At 52.5% G+C, this 22,783-nt stretch overlaps 1 protein-coding gene across 3 annotated transcripts in view; it reads left to right on the top strand.

Moving 5' to 3' along the window:
• The window catches only part of ITPK1 (inositol-tetrakisphosphate 1-kinase), a 180,000-nt gene that overhangs the window by 75,634 nt on the left and 81,583 nt on the right, over window positions 1–22,783 (top strand). The window contains exon 1 of one of the 3 annotated variants that reach the window (XM_054666236.2): window positions 7,214–7,332. The exons of the other annotated variants lie outside the window; for them this stretch is intronic. The gene's annotated coding sequence lies outside the window, so the exon portion shown is untranslated. Of the gene's footprint in view, window positions 1–7,213; window positions 7,333–22,783 lie in introns of those variants that run through there. 3 annotated transcript variants of the gene reach the window in all.

Below are 22,783 nucleotides of genomic sequence, written 5' to 3'. Positions count from 1 at the left end.
CCGGGTGTGGGCTGGGCAGGGGTCCTTGCCTGCCTGCCTGCCTGCCACAGGGCCTACTTTCACTGTGCTTCTCTGGGTGAACAGCCTCCCTGGCAGAGGCCTGGTTTCTGAGCATGGCTCTCCCAGCTTCCTGTGTTTTCTGACCTGCACAGTGGCCTTTTAGTGAGGTCCCTTGCTGCTCAGGTCAGCCCCAGGAAGGTTCTGGTGCTCACATCCCAGAACCTGCTGGTCTCTGGGCCTCAGAGTAACTCATACTGAGAGGAGGGAAGGATGCCCAGGCAATACTGTGCAGAGACAGGGTTGCCACTTCTGGCCGCAGGGAGGAGTCAGAGAAGACTTCTTGGAGGAGGGGGCATTTGAAAGGTACTTTGTAGGACAGAGGGCCTGGAGGGAGGTTCAGATCCTGGCCGGGCAGTGGAAGCCTGGCCCTTGCCTTATAGCCTCTTTGAAATGTAAATGATGCTAGTGCCTGTGGGATAGGGCCTTTGTGAGGAGTAAATGGTTGAGGACAGCGCCTGGCTAATTGCTGATCAAAATAGCCCCCTCCTGACAGGGGATTAGGTTCATGGCAGTCGTATATACGAGACCAACCATCTCCCCCCAAACTCTGTATTGATGGGGAGTGGTAGAGTTACACTGGGGGGCTTCTGCTCTGAGCTCAGTGCATAGACATCCTATCTTGTTGAATGTGCACGACACCTCGAGATGTAGGCAGGATCCTTCCTTTTTTACAGGGGAGAAGACGGGGCCTTGGTGAGGTGAAGTAGTTCCCAGGGCCTTCCATCCAGGTGATGGGACCAGGACCTTGCTTCTAGTTCTCCTGCCTCCCAGGCTTGGCTGTTTCCTACAGCTGCATACGGCCCCACCCAGAGGGAGGCAGTCACCAGAGAAAGAGAATGGCAGTGACCCAGAGGGGGCACAGAGCTACTTCCTGCTCAGGGAGTGCTGGGCAGCCTCCTGCAGGGGGGAGAGGGGGGCATTGAATGGGCCCTTCAGAGAAGGCTGGGAGCTCACCAGGTCCTGAGGAAGAGGAGGGACTGCGTGCAGGAAGCCTCAAGGCACGAGCCAGCTTAGCATTTGGGGGAACTCCAAGTATTTGGTGTATACAGTGTCTGCAGGGTGCCTGGGCAGGGGTGTTGGGCCAAGCGGTGTGGCAGGGGACCGTGTGTGCTCTGGCCAGGGGCCTGGACCTCATTCTGTTGGTGGTGAGGGCCCCTGCAGGTGGGGAGTGGCAAAGTGGACCAAGACCGCCTCTCCTCCACTATCTCCCCTCCCTACCCCTGCTCTGTCCTTATACCCCAGGCCACAGTGAAGGACACTGGGCCGAGGCCCTGCTTTCATAGGAGGAAGCAAAGCCCTGCTTCATGTAGCTGAAGCCCAGGCTCCCCATTGTCCACCCTGACACAGACCCTCTGAGTCCTCAGTTTTCTGGTCTGTAAGTGGCTATGAAGTCTGTCTTGCTTCTCCTCCCAGAGAAATCATGAGCATAAAGAGCCTGCCAGACGTGTGGATATGCGGTTTTAAAGATTAAGGCAGTTTAACCAAAAAGAACAAAACATTGGCTGAATTAATAGAAGTGGCACTGGGCGTTCTTCCCGTCAGCCTGAGTTGGAGGTGGGGTGCCTCCCAGCAGGGGCTGGCAGGAGCACCCGTGTGCGCTCTGACCCCATCCAGAGGGTTTCTGGGTGTCCTGCACAGCGGGACACCCTCTGGAGGAGGCCCTGTGGGGAGGACAGAGGGCCAGTAAGAACACTCAGTGGCCTTGGAGAAGCAAAGGTGTCATTTGTCCCCTCCCAACCACCCTGTACTTCCTGTACTGAAACTGACAGCAAGGGAGACTTGGCAGGGAGAACTCCCAGTTTAGCTCCTCAAGTGTTTTTGAGGCTGAATACCAGCCTGACAGCTTGCTGGCTTGCTACGGGGTGTGGGGCTGAGACGGCCTCAGCGACTTATCACAGCGACCCTGTGAGGTGTAGGTGCGTCCTGGTCCCCCATTCAGTGGTCACAGAAGCACAGTGGGCTTTAAGTGACCAGTCAGATCTGCGAGCAGCGGATTCAAGATTCCAGAGTCTGGGGGTCTGACACCAAGCACCTTGGGTTGGTAAAGATACAAAGTCTCCAGCAGGCACAGGGTGGAAGAGGAGGTTTCTGTTTTTAATTTTTTTTTTGTAGACAAGGGGTCTTGCTGTGTTGCCCAGGCTGGTCTTGAACTCCTAGGCTCAAGTGATTCTCCTGCCTTGGCCTCCCAAAGTGCTGAGATTACAGGTGTGAGTCACCATGCCTAGCAAAAAAAGAGGAGGCGTCTTGTTGACATGGATTGGGAGAAGGTTGAGTAGCTGAGAAGGAGAGAGAACAGCCTCTGTAGAACAAGGAGGTGGGGGGTGTTTCTGGGTATCGTGAGCATGGAGCAAATAGGAGAGGGAGCCCAAAGCATGCTGGGGCCAGAGCCTGCCCAAAAGGCCTGTGCTCAGAACTCTGGGCATCGTTTAGTAGGAAAGGGGAAGTCAGTGGTGGGCTCTTGAGTTTGGCAGCACCCCCGTGAGAGCTGGGCGTATGCAGGCGGACGCTGTAGCCATGGCAGCAAGGTCGGCGGTGGTAGCAAAGGGAACTTAACTCCCAACTTGGGACATCTTTTGGGGCTCAGTTCAGAGAAAAACTGAGCAAGAAATAGGTCACAGGTTTTAGGAACGGTATTAGAGTATCTTATTTTCTGGCATGTCCAGGAAATGCCATTTTCCACTGGATGCATTTTTTAGATAGTTGCTTGGCACTTATGTCTTTGTCTTCAGAAGAATGGTTTTCCGGTTTTAAACACATATCTGGCTGGGTGCGGTGGCTCACGCCTGTAATCCCAGCACTTTGGGAGGCCGAAACGGGTGGATCACTTGAGGTCAGGAGTTCCAGACCAGCCTAGCCAACATGGTGAAACCCATCTCTACTAAAAATACAAAAATTAGCCGGGTGTGGTGGCACATGCCTGTAATCCCAGCTACATGGGAGGCTGAGGCAGGAGAATCGCTTGAACCCAGGAGGTGGAGGTTGCAGTGAGCCGAGATTGCACCATTGCACTTCAGCCTGGGCGACAAAGTGAGACTCTGTCTCAAAAAACAAACAAACAAAAAAAAACCCCAGATATATCCCACTTTTCTTTCCCTTCCAAAAGAGAGTATATGGATATAATTTAATCATTTTTCCTGTGTTATGTATAATTGTACAATTAGAAACAACCAAACATTAAAAGGTAGGGAATTGATTAAATAAATTATGCTTGATTTACCTTTTAATGATAATGCTTTAGAAGAATATGCAATGTTGGCTGGATGTGGTGGCTCACACCTATAATCCCAGTACTTTGGGAGGCTGAGGTGGGCAGATCACGTGAGGTCAGGAGTTTGAGACCAGCCTGGCTGACACGGCAAAACCACGTCTCTACAAAAAATACAAAAGTTAGCTGGGTGTGATTGCTCACACCTGTAGTCCCAGCTACTTGGGAGGCTGAACCTGGGAGGCAGAGGTTGCAGTGAGCTGAGACTGTGCCATTGCACTCTAGCCTGGGCAACAGAGCAAGGCTCCATCTCAAAAAAAAAAAAAAAAAATGTCATGTCACAGGAATATATTCCTTATAGTTTGTTAATTAAAAAGTAGGATCCAGATGTTTGTGTAGTATAATTTCAGTTTTAGCAAAGATAAATATTAAAAACTTGGAGGAGTACGTTATGTAATACAAATGTTACAGGCTATCTCTGAGATTAAGTTAAAATTTTTCGATCCCTGAGTAAATAACTGGAGATATAAACATCTCTTACAATGGACATTAATTTGATCAGAGAAAAAAGACAGTTTTTTTGAAAAGCTGTATTACTTTATAGACACAGCTGGTATCTTTATTCTGCCTGAGTCTCACCATCTCCACTGCAGGAGGCAGCTGGGTCATGTTAAGGGTTCCTAGAGCCCCAGGTGGCACTCTTCTGTCTTCCTTGTCTTTAGCATCCGGACCACACCTTGTCAGGAAGCTGAGTTTGAATCTCAGCCCCGGGCTTGCCAGTAGGAGTTCTTGAGTCCTGGGCCTGGCCTTGGACTCCCGTTGTGAAGTGGGAGCCAGCCTTGCAGGTGGCTGCTCAGGTGAGCATGTAAGGTGCATCTAGGTGGCTGGGGCCTGGGGCTACATCCTGAAGCTTACCTGCGCCTTCAGCCAGTGGCTGCTGTTTATTCCAGCAGTGAAACCCAACCGTCACATTCCTTGAAATACCTTTAATAACTCTTACCAAATTTTGAATTTTCAGTGAGTTTGACCTTGACCATCTGTTTGAAAGAAAGGCAGACACACACCCACACACACCCATGGTGAAATGCAGGCAGGATCTGACGTCCTAGGCTGAGAAATGCTGGTCTCCTCTTTTCCTATCAACACTGCCCTGTTGACCATGCAAGGGGCATGGAGATGCCATTGTCCCGGGGTCAGAGGGTTGGCAGGGAGACTTGCTGTGGCTCCGGGGCTTCCTGTGTAGGCCCCAGGGATTGGGACTGGCCTGGCTCAGAGCAGGAGCCACCCAGGGAGCAGGGGAACAGCCTTCCAGGGCCTCCCTGGTCCAGCTGCCTGGGCCTGCGGGCTCTTCTGAGGACAGAGCCCTGACAAGTGAGGGTCAGTGCCCAAGAAAAAAGGAGCATTGTTAGGGGGCGGGGGCCGGGGGAACAGCCAGGGCATTGTCGCTGAGCCGGGAGGCTCTGTGTGTTCCGTGGCTTTCCCAGCTCTCTGACAGTCACAAGCACTGAGGTTTGGGGCTTCCACCCCTTGACAGCAGGTAGGTCCCTTTTTGGTAGCTGTCAGCATCTCTCAGCCCTTCTCTGCTCTGCTCTGGGGGGATTTTTCTTGGCATTTCCAAGTTCTGGGGGCTGCATCCTCCCCTGCGGTATTGAGATGAGTGGGAGAGAATGCGGTGCGGGTTGTTGGTAACGATCCCAGAGCCCAGAGAATAGGGGCAGTGTTCCTGGGGGAGAGCCCTCACCCGGCCCCTGGGGTGCTGAGCCTGGTGAGTCATGAGGGGTGTGGGCCACAGAACGCCGGGGAGAGTGGCTGGGGGTTAGTGGGTGTGGAGAGGCTGCCACCAGCAAACAGCAAGAGCCGTGGGGGTCAAATGGGGCACGTGCTCCCACCAGCCTCTCGGAGGAGGTCACGTGTTTGTCATTGTTGGCTGTGTCTGACGTGCGGGAAAGCAGCCGTGAATACTGAGGAGCCTGTCACATTTGTTCTCTCAGCATCTTTGGTTTATCTTAAACCTCAGTGAGATGTTTGCAGTTCTTCTCACGCTGTCACAGAGCGTGACCTTGTGGCCTCAACCGCATGCCCTTTAGACATTGCAGTCCACTGCACCATGTGGACCTCCTGGGGCAGGGCTGGTTGCTATAGGAGCGGCCCTTCCCGGTAGGACGGGGACAGTGTCCCTCCGGTTGTGGCCTCTGCTCCCCGTAGCTCTTGAAGTTACCGACCTTGGGCTCCTGGGACCTTGGGCTCCTGGGGAGGGGCAGGTCTCACTGACGCCACCATTGCTTTCGTAGCCCTTTCTTGGAAAGGGTGGCCTTGGGCTTGGCGAGTGCTCCTCCCACCTGTTTCCAAACTCTGAGGATGCTCCTCGGGAATTAGAACAATTCAAATTAGTCATCACGTGCCGGAGTCAGGCTGGGAAGAGGCAGCCACTTGGCACCACATACATCCACCTGGGCCTGCCACCCTTAGCCCAGGCCTTGGACCTCTCTGGGCTCCTGGCTAGGCCCTGGGCCCAGCTGGTTTCTGGTGGGAGGTGACAGGCCTAGTAACTGAAGCAGGAGGCTCTGGTCCAGACCGACCTGGGTGGGTTGAAACATGCCTCTGCCACCTCCTGGTACCCAGGAGGGTGAGGCAGCTGTTCACGGTGCTGTCGGGCACCAGGCCCTGGACAGCCATGGTTGTTCCCATTCTGGGCCTCATGCAGCGCCTGGTAGACCACTGCCTCCCACTCACCAGTGTCACAGCAGCCAGACAGGTTTCTGCGGCCTGAGCCCCCTCCCTCCCTCCCTCCAGTCCTGTTTCCTAGGCAGCGTGGCCTCTTTGGCCATTTGTTGACCTCCCATTCCCCTTGGCTTCTCAGTGCAGAATTTCCATAGCACATCAGTCTGCACTGGTGATTTGGGGCTCTCTGGTGTACATGTGCAGATATACACACCCATGGGAGATGAGGGAGGCATTCCACTGTCCTTCAAGGCTCAGCTTACCTGCCATCTCCTTTGAGTCGGCTTTTGACTGCCCAGCGTGAATACCTGTGCCTGCCTTTGTGTGCTCGCTGCACTCTTTTGGGTCATTCTGGAAGAGCCTCCATTTTATTTTGCCTCACTGGCCCAACTGCCAACCATGTCTGCCCTTGAGGCCATCCCTGCTGCCCTGGTGCAGCATGAAGTCCGCAGCGAGTGCCTGGTCTCTATTTGTTGAATGAATGTCTGCAACGTAATGTGACCAAGGTCCCACAGATCAGCATCCTAGTGAGCTGAGAGCTCAGGTGAGCTCATCTGTGTGTTTCAGAGGGGGTGGTGGGCAGAGGACAGCAGGCTGTTGTCCTGAAGCCTCTAGAACCTAGCGGAGAAGAGGCAGGACCCAAAAGAAGGAGGTGTGTTCACCCTGTAGGACTTGCTTTGTAGGTGCAGGTGCCCAGAGGCCAGGCCTGTCAGTGCTACCTGGGGTGGGGCTGGAGAAGGGAAGGCCTGCCAGGCCCCATAGGTGATGGGAGGGCCAGGACCTCAGGTTGGAGGGAACCACTGAATCCTCGGCCCTGTGGTGCAGGCCCACACAGGGCATAGCCCCTGGGCACTGGCACTGCCCACTGCCCACTGCCCGTGTGTGCTGGGGCCATGCCAGCCTTCTCTGCTGCTAACCTGGCTTCTTCACCCTCCCTCAGTGGGCGCAGCTGCCGCTTCCATCTCAGTGTCTGCTTCTCCCTTGCTTGGTGGGTCATTATGTGCCCACTTAGCCATAGGCTTTCACTGAGTCCCCACCTTCATGCAGGATGTGGGAGGTCCCAGGGGCCCCCAGGCAGCTCAGGCTGGCCTGCCCTCTAGTGGGGAGCAGAGCAGACAGATCTCCCAGCCCAGGGGGGCCAGCTGTGGTGGAGCCCGCCTCCCCATTCTATTCTTGGAGAGGAAAAGCACAGAAATACAGGAGTGAAGGCACAGACTGGGCAGAGAGGCCGGAGTCGCCCTCTGAGGAGGCCTGTAGGGCCCCCAGAAGAGTTTTCTGGGTCAGAATCAAGAGACTCAGGAGCCTTTTTGCATTTTGTGAGCCCAGTCACTTTGCCTCTGGTCAGGGTAGGTTTTCCAGAGCATCTTCCTGCTCCGACAGGGGGTGGGGGAGTGGGGGGGGTGGTGGTTTGCCATGGGAACCCCCGGCTGCTGCAGGTGCTGTGTGGCTGAAGCCACCTCCCAGTTCAGTGTGCTGGGGGCAGGATGTGGGGGAGGGCACCTGGGAGGAAGGTGTCAGGGCAGGGCTTACCAGGGACCCATGGGGAAGTATTAGACGGCTTTTGGGGCTACACGTTGGATAGGGAGCTGGGGGCTCCCAGCATCAGAGCCCACTCTTTCTCCCCCATTCCTGAGTTTGGAAAAAGGCTGCCAGCTGGTGCCTCACCCCTGCCCCTCACCAGAAGAGGTCCTGTGCTTGCCCCCTGCCCCATCCTCAGTCCCCAGTCCCACAGCTGCTGTGCAGTCCTGCTTCTCTTTCTGCCTCCTCCCCTGCATCATTCCTGCCCTAGCTCTAGACCTCTCCACCTAGCTACCCCTGTGCTGCCCGAGAGCCCTCCTGTGCCCCACCACACACCCACATGCACAGGCACGCACATTCACACACGCCGTTCTCTTCCAGGAGAAACCCTCCCTGGTTCCTGAGGCCCTGGGGACCAGTGGGTGTGTGTCTGTCTCTCTCTAGCGCCTCTTTCTCCTCTCTGCCTTTCCTTAGACACGTACCTCTTACCTCCTGTCTGGCCTGGCTTCCTCCATGAAGTGCTGTTTGGTTTTCTCAGCAGGAGCCTCCCAGCCTCAAGGCTCCCGCTGTTCCTCTACCAGTCCTGTCCTGGGGCCCTCACTCCTGGGTGGTCACTGTTGACTGATTACTCATCAGTGTTCCCTCTCTAGACCCTGGTTCTGATGTCTGTGCCCAGCAGGGCTGGCCCAGAGGAGGTGGTGGGGAATGTTGGGGGGCATCGGCTGTTGTGGGGCTTTGAGGAAGCCTCCTTCCTTCTCTGGTTAGGAAGTTATTGCAGCAGATCCAGCTTTTCTTATTCTCCTTTTCACAAGGCTCACAGGTCACATGGCTGCTGCCTCAGAGTCACTGAGGCACTGCTGTGCCAATGCACAGTTGGTTTATCTTAACATCACCCACCCCAGGAAACCTCCCTTGACCCTGTGCCTAGGCCTGGCTGAGATGACCTTCGGTCCTACTCTCACCTGTAGGATTGCAGGAATAACAAATGACACTTAATCACAGGCCTCTGAGCAAAAACTGGGACCCAACAAATTTGAGTGTGCTGATTTCATTTGTAGACCCTGGGAAAACCGATGCTTATACCTTTCCCAAGCCCTGGCAGGGCATTGGCACAGATCTGCTTTCACCCTGAGTCTCTCTAGGTGTCTCTGTGTCCATGCCTTCTCAGCAGCTCACAACTGCTGCCCAGGGAGATGAAGCCCACCAGCTCCTTTGCTAAAGGGCTCACCCCCTAGAGAAAAGGGCTGGCTTTGCAGGGTGCACGATCCGATCCGTGCTGGCCTTTGTCACCCGATTCCCTGAGCAGCTGCTCAGAGCTGTGGAGTACGCTGCAGTCTGCAGAGTGCGATGGCCCCTTCGTGAGTCCCAGCGACTCACCAGGGTCACAGCCAGAGCTGGGTGGACATGTGCCTTCTAGATGAGGCTAATCGGAAGATATTCAAGGGCATCAAGCTGCCCCGCCCAGCATGGTGTGTACGTGGTCCCTGGGGGACTTCCTCCCATCGAGGGTGGGGCAGGTCAGATGTGGGTCAGTAAATTTCTGTGACCTGGCAGCATTCTCTGGAATTCTCCCAAGTGAGTCTGCAAGGGTTTCAGTGTCAGCTTCTTCCTCTCTGCAAATCTCTGTGCAAGTGAACATATTAAAGTATCTGAGAAGTCCTGCAGGAAAGCTTCTGCTGCTGCTGCTTAGCTTGACGCAACCGAGTCTTTGCAAATGATTTTGAGTACTGAACTTCCCCTTTTCATGTGATGTTTAAAAGGATGTTAATGCTTTATTATTATTATTATTATTATTTGAGATGGAGTCTCGCTCTGTCGCCCAGCCTGGAGTGCAGTGGCGTAATCTCGGCTCACTGCAACCTCCGCCTCCTGGGTTCAAGTGATTCTCCTGCCTCAGCCTTCCGAGTAGCTGGGATTGCAGGCATGCACCACCATGCCCAGCTAATTTTTGCACTTTTAGTAGAGATGGGGTTTCACCGTGTTGCCCAGGCTGGTTGCAAACTCCTGACCTCAAGTGATCCGCCCGCCCCAGCCTCCTAAAGTGCTGGGATGACAGGCGTGAGCCACTGCACCTGGCTGCTTTATTACTATTATATCAAATACCAGTTTGGAAAACTGCCTCAAGGAATGCTCTCTTCGGATTGGAAAGCAATGCATATAGAAAGAGTACAGCTTCAGGGCTTAAATAATAATCTATGCAGGCTTTGTAGGAGTTTGAGTCAGAGTTTCTCTCCTTATTGTTAAAAAGGATGCATAGAAAATTTTTTTGGCTTGGAGAATTCTTTGCCACTTGTGGCCGGGGCTGCCAGTTGCCATTCTAGGGGGAACATGGAGATAAAGCAAACATTGAAATATGTTTTTTATTGTCAGCAAAAATAAACATCCCAGGCCGGAAGCCAGGGCGTGGAAGGGAGAAGTCTGGGGACATGAAGTCAGAATCCCACTTGGGGATGGGCACTTATTCTCATACCACCACCTCTTGGAGCCAGACCAGGAGGCCTTAGGGGGGTCTATGGCCCTCATTAAAGCCCAGGCCCCCAGCTTCCAGACAAGGGAAATGATGGCTCGAGGTCCCACAGCAAGTCAGTGCCAGGCGCCTGACCCCTGGCCCGCTGCTGTCTTTGAAGCATCATGGTTTCTGAAAATCTTACCTAAGTCCCTTGTTCCATGAGGCCATAAAAATGGCAACTGCCATGTATGAAGCGCTTACAGCCTGTACCAGGCAAGGTGCTGACACCTCACCTGTGTTAACTTCCACAGCGGTCTCTCCAAAGGGACTGAGGCATCTAACTCCCTCACTCATGGCCTTTTGCCAGCTTCCCCCACTCTGAGGACACTGACTCCAATCGTGCCCCCACCTCTTTGTCCCCCGTCCCCTGCACCCACGCTGGCCTCCTCTGCTCGGGACCCCTGCACTTGCCGTCTTCTTAGTTCAGAACATTCTTCCCCAGGTCTCTCCTGGGCCTTCTTCTTGCCCAGGCCTTCCTTAGAGAGGCCTTGGATTCATTTGCCAGTGCTGCTGTCACAAAGGGCCACAAACTGGGCAGCTTAAATAGCAGAAATGCACCCCTCCCAGTTCCGGAGGTGAGAAGTCTGAGATCCCAAGTGGGGCTCCTTCCGAGGCAGCGGAGCCTGTTCCAGCCGTCTCTCCCTGCTGGGGGTGGATTGCCAGCCATCTTTGGCGTTCCCGGGAATGTAGAAGTACCACCCTCATCTCTGCCTTCATCTCCTCACGATGTTCCTCCTTTGTGCGGGTCTGTGTCTAAATTTCCCCTTTTTATAGGAGCACCAGTCATCGTGGACTAGGGACCTACCTGCTCTGGAATGACCTCATTTTAACAAAGGTCATCTGCAAAGACCCCATTTCCTAACCAGGTCACGTTCTGAGGTACTAGGGGTTAGGACTTCAACATACCGTTTTTTGGGGACACAGTTTAGCCTGTACCAGGCCTTCTCTGACGAGTGCCCCCCTTTCCTATCATGCCCTCTGCACTTCATTGATGTTGCAGCCCTCGGTGTTGCCTCCAGTCACTTCATTTGCTTGTTTGTTGTCTGTCTCCCACACTAGGGTGTGAGTATGAGCACTGAGGACAGGGACCTGGTGGTCATCTTCACGTCGTATCTTCAGAGCTTGAGCAATGCTAGGCACAAAATTACTCTGTTCACTTAATTACTCAATGAATGAGTTCATGAATGAATGAATGAATGAATGAATGAAAGAAAACAAGTCCTGTTGTCTTTCCCATGCATCACTCACACAAACTGAGGCTTTGAGAAAACCAGAGGAGAGTAAAGAACAGGCTTTTGTGTGTGATTCATGAAGCAGTAACGGTTTCTCTTTTATTTACATCTTGGATAAAGGGCAGAAGCAAGAAGGGTGGCTGTGACTGCATTCTTGATGTTTTCAGCATTTGTCAAGTGGGACGTGTCACCTCATTTTATTTTTGCACATTCCCCAGTCAGCTCTACTGAGTGTAAATGCGGGGTGCCGCTCTCACACCCTCAGTTCCCATGTTGGCAGTTGGAAGGGAGTGCAGCCTGCATTGCGCGCTAACTTCGTGCTTGCCATCTGGGAGGGAAGTTGGGATCCAGGTGGTTCAGTCCTGGATCTGAAATCCTCTGTGGGAAGTGCAGAGAGACAGGGTAGCTGGGTGTCTGGAAGGGGGTAGCAGCCTTTGAATTCATCTGGCTGAGAGCTCAGATAGAAATCCATCCCTCGCCACAGCTTTGGGACAGTCAGATGTGGTGCACCGAAGACAATCTGCTGGGGACTGTCAGTGGCTTCCTTTGTTACCCTTGCCTTGTCCACTCTCTTGGGCCTGGGAGGGTCAGTGTCTGTGACTGTTTGATCCTTACTATGCTTGGCTGTAGAGGAAGGGGCCTGTAAGATGCTCATGGCCTGCTTGGGAGGACAAGAGTCATGCCCAGGAAGCCGTGCCAGTGACCAAGGGTGGTGGCTCATCTCCTGCCTTGTGTGCTTGTTGTCAGAGCCGTGGCATCTTCAGCCCTCAAAGATTGTGGCCTGCCAGCTTGGCTAAAAGCACAGCTGCCTGGAGCCTCTGTGCCTTTTGGGCTTCCTGGGGCCCATGTCTCCTCTCTGCAAGGTGCACCCTGGGGCTGAAGCTCGGGTGGCTCGGGTGTCCTTGCCTGCTCTGTTGCCCAGAGACGGATTTATTTTTCTTACCCTGCTAGGCCCAGGGCATGTGTGGCTTATTCCTGGGGCTGCTTGGGACATCGTGGAATTCTTTAACTGGAAGATTCTCACCTCCCCCAACATACCCTCCAGAGTCCAACACAGACACAACTAAGCTCAGGGTCCCTAAGGGTCCAGGCCCCAGGTGGAGGTGAGGGGCGGGCAGTGTGAGGTGTTGGCTGTAGGGAAGGGAGTGGTAAGAAAACATGGGCCTGCTGCTTACTCTCAGTGACCTTCCACGAGTTCCCTCATCTCATTGTGTCCTCTTTTTTCGGTGCAAAGCAGGGATAACATGTCCTTGGAGGGTGGTTATGGAAATGCCCAATGCCCCATACATACTGTATGGATAGGTGAATGGCATGAATCTCTCCAGCTTTGGGGAATCAATTCAGTCCATGTTTGCTGGCTTCTAGAACAACTGGGCATGATGCCAGGCCACACAGGGGCCACGGGGAGGAATAAGACATAGTCCCTGTCCTCAGGGAGGGGGCACAGGCTAAGGAGAACTCTCTGCAACTCATCAGCCATGTAAGCTCAGTCAGCTTGAGCGTCTCTGTTCTCCCTGAGTAGGCACCACTGCGAGGAGGCAGTGAAGTGTTCTCAATGGGAGGGAGGAGCCACAGCCCCATCATTGTGCCTGGGACGCTGAGGCTTAGAAATGCCGAAGCTGAACCTGAAGGCGGTTACTGTTTGGCATTAGAGGTGGGAGATCCAATGGGAACTGTGATTGATGAGGTTCTGGAGGGTCTGAGAGCTGACACCCGCTTGGGGAGGTGCCTGCAGGGGGCCTGCTCTGGGCCAGGCTTGGTGCTAAGGCTTCACCAACACTGTCTCGTGGAATGCTGATGACAGCTGTCATCAGCTGTATTGTACCAGTGAGGAAACAGTGTCTCAAGGGGGTTGAAGATCACTGACTGAAGGCCCAGGTCTGCCCACAGCTGCCTCCACCCCTCCATTGCTTCCAGTATCTGGGACTTGAGTTCCAAAGCCATCCTTGGCATAGGCACACAGTGAGCAGTGCCTGGGGAGAGATTGTCCTGGCTGGAGAGCTCGTCAACAGGCTGAGCGAAGGTGTTAGAACAGGCTGCCCTGTACCTCTGGGGGTTGGTTTCCTGCTCATGTCACAGTCCAGTGGAGACCAGCGGCCTCTCCAAGCAGTGACTCAAGAATCTGGGTTCACTCCATCAGGTTATTCTGTCATCCAAGTCTTTTTCGTCAGCCACATGAATGGGGTCTAGGGAAGGCACGCCGTTCATCATACACTTGAACTAGCTTGGCCTGGAAGCACCCACTACGTCTGCTCCCATTCTGTTGGCCAGGACGCGTCCTGTGGCTCCTGTGCGTGTGCGAGGGAACCAGGGCATGTTGGGCGTGTGGCTGTGGGAGAGCAGCCTCCGGGTTTCTGGCGGGAGCCAGCAGGTGCATGGACCCACAGTGCCAGTTTCCCACAGAGGTCCTCTCAGTGCAGAAAGCCAAGGACCAGCCCCTTTTTTTCCCACTGCTCTCTGGGTGACTTGGAAAGTACTGAAGCCTCAGGCCAGAGGTTGGAGAGAGGAGAGCCAGGATTCCTTGGGCACTGAGAGCAGGGAAGGGTTTTCAGTGAGCCCCTTGTGCTCAGCCAAAGCAGCTGGGTCAGGTGGCCCTGGGTGAGACTGAGGTTGTCACGTGTGCCATTTGGTGGGAATGGGGGCACCAGTTGGACAGCAGCGGAAATCATTTCTGTTTTCTGTTGATGACTCTCTTGCTTACTCAGAGCCGTGACTAGTGCACGGGCTCTGAGATCTGCAGAGGAGTCCTGAGGCACATGTACACAGTTGTCCACGTGCGTGCACATGTTGTAGACGTGTCCCTGTGTTGGAACATCTGGAGTGTGGTTCTCCAGTTGTCTAGCCCAGAGTCTGCCTCCCTGGCCCCCTTCCAGCTCCTTCATCATTAGCTGTGTGGATGAAGGCGAGTTGCCTTGGTGTCCCCATCTGTACAATGGGAATAATCGGCTCTGCCTCATGGGGTCATTGAGATGATTAAGTGAGATAGTTCATGTGAAGTGCTTAGAGTTGGGCTGGGTGCACAGAGGTGCTTGATGGATGTTAGTTATTGGCTGGATTTGAATCTAAGCCTGTCTGACTCTCAGACTCCAAACGTGTGCTCTTCCTAGAGACTGCTCAGTTGGTAATTTACAAACTTTCAGTAAGTGAATCAGACATTTCACTGGTTTTAAGTTTCTGGGAGCACACGATGAGAAGTCTCCCTTTCACCCTGATCCCACAAGCCCCCTGGTCCTCTCCCCTGTGGTGGCTGCCACTCTGACCAGTTTCTAGTGCACATCCCAAGATACTCTGTGCACATCCAGTAAGATCTCACTTAACGTCTTCGATAGGTTCTTGAGGACTGTGCCTTTAAATGAAATATATAATGAAACCAATTTTTTTCTCACTGTTATAAAAAAGTGACGTTGAAGGAATTGATGTTATTTAAGGACCTGCTGTACAATTCAGTTGATACCGCACTTTCCAAGAACCTATCCCCAATGTTCAGCGAAGACTTACTGTACAAGCAAATGTTGATTTTGTGTAACCCTTTTTTCCCCTCCCCATACATATTCTAGCATGCTATACTCAGTGATCGGCCCCTTCTTGGAGATCTTTCCATGTCACTACAGAAAGCACTCCCCATTCTCTTCTGTGGCAGCATGGTCTTCCACCATATGGATCTTCATAAGTGATTCAGTCCCTTCTTGTTGGACTTTTATTTGGTTACTAATTTTTGGCGATTACAAACAGTGCAGCAATGTGTGTGAGTGCATATGTGGGTGAGTTCACCCTGTGAGATCAGCTCCTGGAAGTGAGACTCCTGGACGAGAAAGGTTATGCATTTATATTGTGATGGATGTTACCAACTTACTGCCGTCGAGACGGTTGAATCTGCATCCCCCCAGCCCTGGCCGATACAGTCTGTTATCCGTCTCTCTGACTTTCACCAATCTGGTACATAAAACATGGTTATCATAATGTAGTTGTAATTTGCATTTGTTGTATCAATGAGGTTGAGTATTTTCTAATATTTATATGTTGGGAGCCTTTTGTAGTTAATTTTCTGTACTTAACATTCAAACATATCCTTTGTTCATGTTTTCTATTGTGTTAGGTTGTCTTTTTAAAAAAATCAGTTTGTAGGATCTTAATATATTTGAGAGAGATTAGTCATTTGTGATATAAGCTGCAAATATAATATGTGGTGTTCCTGGCTAAGAGGATTCATGATCAAACCATGGGTTTTCCTTAAATTGACACATAAATATAACTAATTCTCCATCGAAGTCCTATTCTTTTTTTCTTTTTTTTTAGACAGGGCCTCACTCTGTCACCCAGGCTGGAGTGCAGTGGCGCAATCCGTACTTAAACCACCCTCCTGCCTCAACCTCCTGAGTAGCTGGGATGACAGGCGTGGGCGTGGTGTGCACCACCAGCCCGGCTAATTTTTTATTTTTTTAGAGATGGGGTCTCACTCTGTCATCCAGGCTGGTCTCAAACTCCTGGACTCAGGCGATCCACCTGCCTCAACCTTCCAACAATCCCATGCTGGGATTACAGGCATGAGCCACCACACCCAGCTCCAAGTCCTGTTCTTAAGGTTGTGTAGGAAAAATAAATGAGCATGACTGGTCAGGAAAATTGTGAAAAAGGGAGGACCTAGCTCTTATTGGTATTAAGCTTATCATGAAGCAATTGTAATTAAAACAATGTGGGAAAAAGAAAACCAAACGAAATCATTGTGATATTGGTGAAAGACAAGTTAATGAAGAGTCCAAAAAATGTGAGAATTATGAAAATATTGGCATTTGAAAACAGTGGGTAAAAGATGGGTAAGTAGATGTTGTTGAGACACTGGAGTGCTCATCCGGAGGAAAACGTACACAGATGCACACCTCAGTCTTTCACTGAAACAGCTCCCGGTGGATTTAAGATTTAATGATAAAAACTTAAAATGTAAAAATAGTTGAGAAAACCGTGGGCTGATTTAAAAAACAGTCTAGGGAGCAAAGATCAAAAGATGAAAATATTTATACATTTGAATTACAGAAAAGTCAAGATTTTCTGCCTGGCAAAACCACCACAACTAAAGTAGAAAGACAGCAACGTGGGCGGCGCTAGGCAGGCCTTACCACGGTCTGCTTGCCCCCACAGCCTCCATTCCTGCTCTTGATTTCCGGGTTGGGGTGCCAGTGCCAGGCCCTTCATCTTGGAGAACTCTGCAAAGCTGACAGTGGTGTGCTGTGTCGGTGGCTGGCAGGATGGAAAGACCCTGATTCCAGCCCTGGACAGGTTCTCGCTTCCTGACCCAGGTGGCTCTCAGGAGATGGCGTTGTGGTTGAAAACTTGAGGCCTGCCAGCTAGGATTTCAGAATTGTCCTGTTCTCCTGGAACTGGGGCAAGTCTGGGTTGTTGACGCTGTGCTTGTGGGTGCTTCCCTGCCTCTGGCCCCCTCAGATTGTATCTCGGACCACATGATAGCTCCCCCCAGCCTCAATCCCTGCACATCAGGAAAGGACGTCTAGCCAGCTGTGTTGTCGGCCCACTCCCTTCCTGATGAAGGCAGAAGGCTCAGGAGCCTGTGTCCGGAGCCACAGGGACCTGGGGGTGTTGGGGGAGATTTGCTGGTTATACAGCCTCAGTTCGGTTGTTTTGCCTCTTGACTTCCTTGCTTCATGTGTAAAATGGTGACAGTGGCCTCTGCCTCCTAAGGACATGGAGATTATGTGCTAAGGAGATTAGGTCTGTCATTTGCTCAGTGCAGCACCTGGAATATGATAAGGGTCCCGGTAGTTCTGGTGGAGGTGATTATCAGAATCATGCTGGTGGAAAGCCAAAGAAGGCCAGAAAGGCCTCCGCTGAGGCCAGAGAACATCCAGCCTCATGTGAGGAAGAAAGTCCTATTTGCTGACACCTGTACAGCATGGTCAGCTCTAGTCACAGAGGGAGGTAATCGACGGCTGGCCCTGGCTGTGTGCTCATCGCGACTATAGGAAGGATATTTCTTTACCCTCACTCCACAGGCAAGGAAGCAGGCTTGGGGAGGGGAGGGATGTGCCCTTCCCCAGGCTGCACAGCTGGAGGCTCAGCCCCTGCCCTCTAACCCCTGGGCATCCTTCTGCCTGGGGAGGGAGCACCTCTGTGCTTGAGGTGGCTTGGGAAGAAGAGCACTGGCCAGCCATGGAGGAGTGCTGTGGGCAAGAGGATTCCATGAGTTCCTTCCTCCAGGCCTGGCAACAGGAGGTTCATGTGTGGGATCCTCTCTGCTCTCCCCGCAACACACACAGTGCGGTCAGGCTTTGTTACGTGGCTTCTGACTCCCCACCTTGTGGATCCAGACCTGCCAGCCCTTTTACGCCCCCTTTTTTTCTTTTTCTGCTAGCCTGTGATTCGTAATTTCCCCCCAGGACAGGACTAGATTGGTGCCTGGCAACAGAGGGGAGGGGTTAGCTCCTATCAGCTCTGACTCTGGCCTCTCAGGGGCCACTGTGAACAATAACACAGATGAAGCAGCCCCTTGGCCAAGATGCACGGGATCGAGGGACTCATCTGGCAGGTTGAGGGGACTGCTAGGAGTGAGCTTTCCTAGGATGCTGGGGAATAGCCACGTCGTGATGTGGCTCTATCAAGGCTCCTGCCTTCTGCTCCTAAGGGCTCTGACAAGTTATCTTCCCCTTACAGGATAAATCCCCATTCCTCTCTCATCCAAATACTAATAAACTACAATGTGAAAAAAATCATAGCTAAATCCTGTTCTCAACCTTGCAGTTACCTGTCGGGGCCTGTTTGCCTTAATCTGCTTTTCTCCCCTTCCCTTTCCCTTCCCTTCCATCCTTCCTTTGTTTCAACAAATGAAAAAGAAAAGCTTGGGGTAGGGGGACCAGCTATTTTATGAGGACAGATTTGGTTGTGCTGTATTAACCAACAGCCTCAGAATCTTAGCTGAAAACCGTGGGTTATTCCGCACTCATGCCACATGTCCACAGGGCCAGCTGGGGGCTCTGTCCATCTTATTCACTCAGAGATCTAAAACTGAGCAGCCCCATCTGGAAGGTTGCTGGTCCTGCACCAGAGGGGAGAGAGGGCTCTGGAGACCTCACTCCTGCAGTTACATGCTCTGCCCAGGAAACGGCATGTTCTGTTTTCACTCACAGCTCATTGGCCAGAACGAGTCACATGATCACCCATTTACCAGGGAATCAGGAAGTGCAGTCCTGCCTTGTGTCCAGAAAAGGGGCTGATAGGCCGTGTGCGGTGGCTCACACCTGTAATCCCAGCATTTTGGGGGGCCAAGGCGGGCAGATCACATGAGATCAGGAGTTCGAGACCAGCCTGGCCAAACATGGTGAAACCCAGCACATCTCTACAAAACAAACAAACAAACAAGCAAAAACAGAAAAGGGGCTGCTATACCCACAGTCCTTTTATTTTCATATTCTAGGTTTTCTTATCAGCCTTTTCCACAGTAAATGTTGGTTCATGTGGTTGTAATTCAAGCACCTACCCTTATCTCTATCAAGACCTCTTCATTGTCATCTCAGTTACTATTTTTTTCTTTGTTTTTGTTTTTTTTTTGTTGTTGTTGTTGTTTTTTAAGAGATATGGCCAGGCACAGTGGCTCACGCCTGTAATCCCAGCACTTTGGGAGGCTGAGGCAGGTGAATCACTTGAGTTTAGGAGTTCAAGATCAGCCTGCCCAACATCTGGTAGAGATGAGTAGTGAAACCCATCTCTACTGAAAATACAAAAATTAGCTGGGTGTGGTGGTGCATGCTTGTAATCCCAGCTACTTGGGAAGCTAGGCAGGAGAATCACTTGGACCCGGGAGGCAGAGGTTGCACTGAGTGGAGATCATGCCACTGTACTCCAGCCTCGACGGTAGACCGAGACTGTCTCAAAAAAAAAAAAAAAAAGATGTGGTCTTGCCATGTTGGCCAGGGTGGATTCAAACTCCTGGGCTCAAATGATCCTCCCACCTCAGCCCCGTGAGTAGCTGGGATTACAAGTGTGCCCCACTGTGCCCAGCCACACCATCTCAGTGGCTCTTGACTAGCCCTTTGTGGTGGCATGCCCAGCATTAGCCAGCACCCCGTTTTCACACATGCTCTCTGTGTCTTTTCTCTTGTCAATATGTTGTCAGTGACTCTCCCTAGGCCAGAAGTGGCCTTCACCTGTTGATCATTTCCTTAGGCCAGCATACTGGGAGTGGGTGTGCTTATCCTTTGCCTGCTCTTGGACCTGGCCTTCCAGCACCCAGTGTTGAGAACGCATAACAGGACTGGCCCATCCTGAGAACTCAGGGTCAGTCCTATTCTTAAGGAGCTGTGCTTGCTGAATGGGTGTAACTTTTCTGGGTCTAATGTCAGCTCATAAATTCCCAGAACTTTGGCTCTGCAAGGTAGCACCATCCTCAGGCCATTTAGTTGTCTTGACCCTTTATCTTCTAGGGAGAAAAGTTACCCACTCTTATGCCTTCACGAGTTTGCCGTTTCTTCCCATTATCCGAGTAATTGGAAACCAGTTACTCAGAAATCAGGGAATTGGGTCAGAGAGCATTTTCAACAGCTTCCCTCCCCAGCCTGGGGCAGAGGCTGCTAGGGTGACCAGTACCGTCCTTGTCCCAGCCTGCTGGTCTTGGTGGCAGCCCCAAATGACCTCTAGCTCTTGACCTCTCTGGAGCTCCTTTGAGAATGAGAGTTGTTCTTGCCAGGGAAAAGACTCCATCTCCTCTTCTCCAGTCTTCCTTTGGAATCAAACCCATTGAAAACACACCACTGGCATGGAGTCCTCTGAGGCCAAGCTCGTCTCTTTTTCTTTTTCTTTTCTTTTTTTTTTTTTTTTTTTTTTTTGTGAGACAGGGTCTCATTCTGTCGCCCAAGCTGGAGTGCAGTGGTGTCATCTCGGCTCACTGCAACCTCCGCCTCCCGGGTTCAAGCAATTCTCCCACCTCAGCCTCCCAAGTAGCTGGGACTACAGGTGCACACCACCACACCTGGCTAATTTTTGTATTGTTTGGTAGAGACAGGGTTTCACCATGTTGGCCAGGCTGGTCTCAAACTCCTGACCTCAAGTGATCGGCCCACCTGGGCTCCCAAAGTGCTGGGATTACAGGCACAAGCCACTATGTCCGGCCCCAACATCCTTCTTGAAGTCTGTTCATGAGGTTCCCAGATCTGACTTTCCCTTCTGGAGAGACCTGCTTCTGCTTGGCAAGGCCTTTGAACTTTGGCAATGGCAGTTCTGTCCCAGATTCTCAGATCCATGGAGAGGGCAGAGGAATAAGTTAGACTTCAGCCCTCTCACCCTTTATTGGGGCCATTTTGTCTCAAGCTTGGTTGGGACAAAACTTTTCGGAAGTTTCCACTGGTCAGTAATAATAAGAATAGTAAGTATAGGGAAATACAATAGCTGACATTTATTGAGTGTCACTGGCTAGGTACTGCTAAGAGTGAGTGTGAAGCTGTGAGACTGTGACATGTTATTTAACCACCCTGTGCCTCTCATGAGTCCCCATCTCAGACTATTGTGAGAATTGAGCAACTCAGTGCATGTGAAGTGCTTAGAGTAGAGCCTGGCACGGAGCAAGTGTGCAAGAGCTGGGTGCTAGTGCTGGGATCGCAAGGCTTCTTGCTTTAAAGACAAGGAAACTGAGGTTCCTAGAGGGTGGTGGCCACACAGCCCTCCCCATTACCTGAGTAATTGGAAACCAGTTACTGAGAAATTGAGGAATTGGGTCAGAAAGATTATATGATACCGTGGGGGAAGAGCAGCCCCCAGCGCAGGAGCAGGAGACAGTGGATTAAAGAATCAGCATCATAACTGGGGTTACGGTGCAATCCTGGAGCGACGTGCAAAGGGTTCTGGGGCTGTGGGCAACACAAGGGAGCCACTAATTCTTCCTGTTTGGGCTGAGGTGAGTTGAGAAATGTGAAAGAGGATTGAACTTTTGCTCTGGGACTCATAACAATCCTGTGAGGTGCAGGGAAGGGTGAGTAGCATCCTCATTTTATGACTGGGGAAACTGAGGTACCACACAGCTCAGTGACCTGCTCTTGTTCAGAAGCAGTGGATTGGAGATGGGTTTCTAGGCCTGTCTGCCTGGCCCACCCCTCCCCAGTTCCAGATCCTGGGAGAGACAGGGATAGTGTCAGGGCCTAGCTCAGCTTGGTTACCAGGCTGGGTACGATTGGGTTAATCATTTTGGAAGTCAAAGAGGACTCTGGGGCCACTGGGGTTTGCAGGCCTTTGTGCCGTCTCCCAGCCCTGCCCCCACCTCTAGTAAGTCTCTGCCTTCGTCCCTGAGGGAAACAGTGGCCCCTTGTTTTCTCTGAGTTCTGAACTCCAAGCGCCACACAGAGCAGGATCCAGCATGGGCCCTGCGAGATGGCGTGACTTGGAAACGGAGTGCCCACAGACCTCAGGCCCTGGCGGGCAGCCTTTCATTGAGACATCCTTGCTCCTGCTGGGAGGGACAAACCAGACCCCATCCTCTGAGGAGAACAAGAAGTCCCTGGGAATGTTCTCTTTTCTGGGGGCAGATTGTGGTCAGAAAAGCAGAATGACAACCTTGAAATGAGTTCCTGTCCCCATCGCATCTGGGAGACCCGCCTCTGTGGTGTCCTTACCCCCGGGCATCCCCCTGCACAGTGTCCTTTTCTCCGTGGCCTCCCCAGTCTCAGGAGCTGGGCCCTTTCTCCTGTGGGGGCCGCACCCAAGGGCCCATCTCTTTTCTAGCTAGTGGAGGGAGACCGCAGCCTGTTTGCAGTGTGTTCAGGGGACAGACCCCTTCAGGGCAGTTGTGGCATGTCAGGCACCTGAGGAAGAGCCACTAGAGCTGCCAGCAGCCCTGCTGGTACCCAGCACAGACGCCACAGCGAGAGGCGGCCGCACCCGAGAGCAGCCCAGGCCTGATGTGTGTCCCAAGCTGCTGTTCTCACAGAAGGGTTTTACTGGCATGAAAATGCTTGGAAAATACACAAAGGAGGGTGGCCCGTTTCCAGAGCTCAGCTGTTTACCTTCAGTGGAGCGCCGGGGATGCGGACAGCTTATTTTCCAAACAGCTGTGGTTGTCAGGTCTACGGGCCTCAGGCTGATGCCAGGCGAGGACACCAAGGGCGTCCCCTCTGCTCACCTCCTTCCCCAGCGCCAAGGGAACCCCACAGTTTCTCCCAGGCAGGGAAACCTGGAGGGCTGTCTGGAGATGAGGGTGCTGGTGGGCATGGGGGTTCTGTGGGCCCGGATGCGTCGCTCCTGTGGCCCGGCTCCCCCTGCGCTCGTAGCTGTCTTGGCCTCTCGTTTGTGGTGCCTGACCCACTGAAGCCACAGGCTGTAGTGGAAATGGGTTGGTGTTTGGCTCTGTCTGAGAGCCCAGTGTTCTCTGCCCATGGCCTCTCTGCCTTCCTTCAGAGTCTGCTTTTTCTGGGAAGAGGTGTTGGGTGGAGTGTAATTTGGAATCTGTGAAGAGAGCCAGCAAAGCTCTTGCAGTTTCTTGTTTCTATCAAAGGGGAAACTGAGGCCCCAGGGGATGGTGAGCCCAGGTCAGCGGGCTGCTCATGG

Source organism: Pan troglodytes, chromosome 15 (genome assembly GCF_028858775.2).
Source record: "Pan troglodytes isolate AG18354 chromosome 15, NHGRI_mPanTro3-v2.0_pri, whole genome shotgun sequence".
Lineage (NCBI taxonomy): Eukaryota > Metazoa > Chordata > Mammalia > Primates > Hominidae > Pan > Pan troglodytes.
The sequence above is the reverse complement of the archived record's forward strand: the minus strand, read 5'-3'. Positions and strand labels throughout refer to the sequence as shown.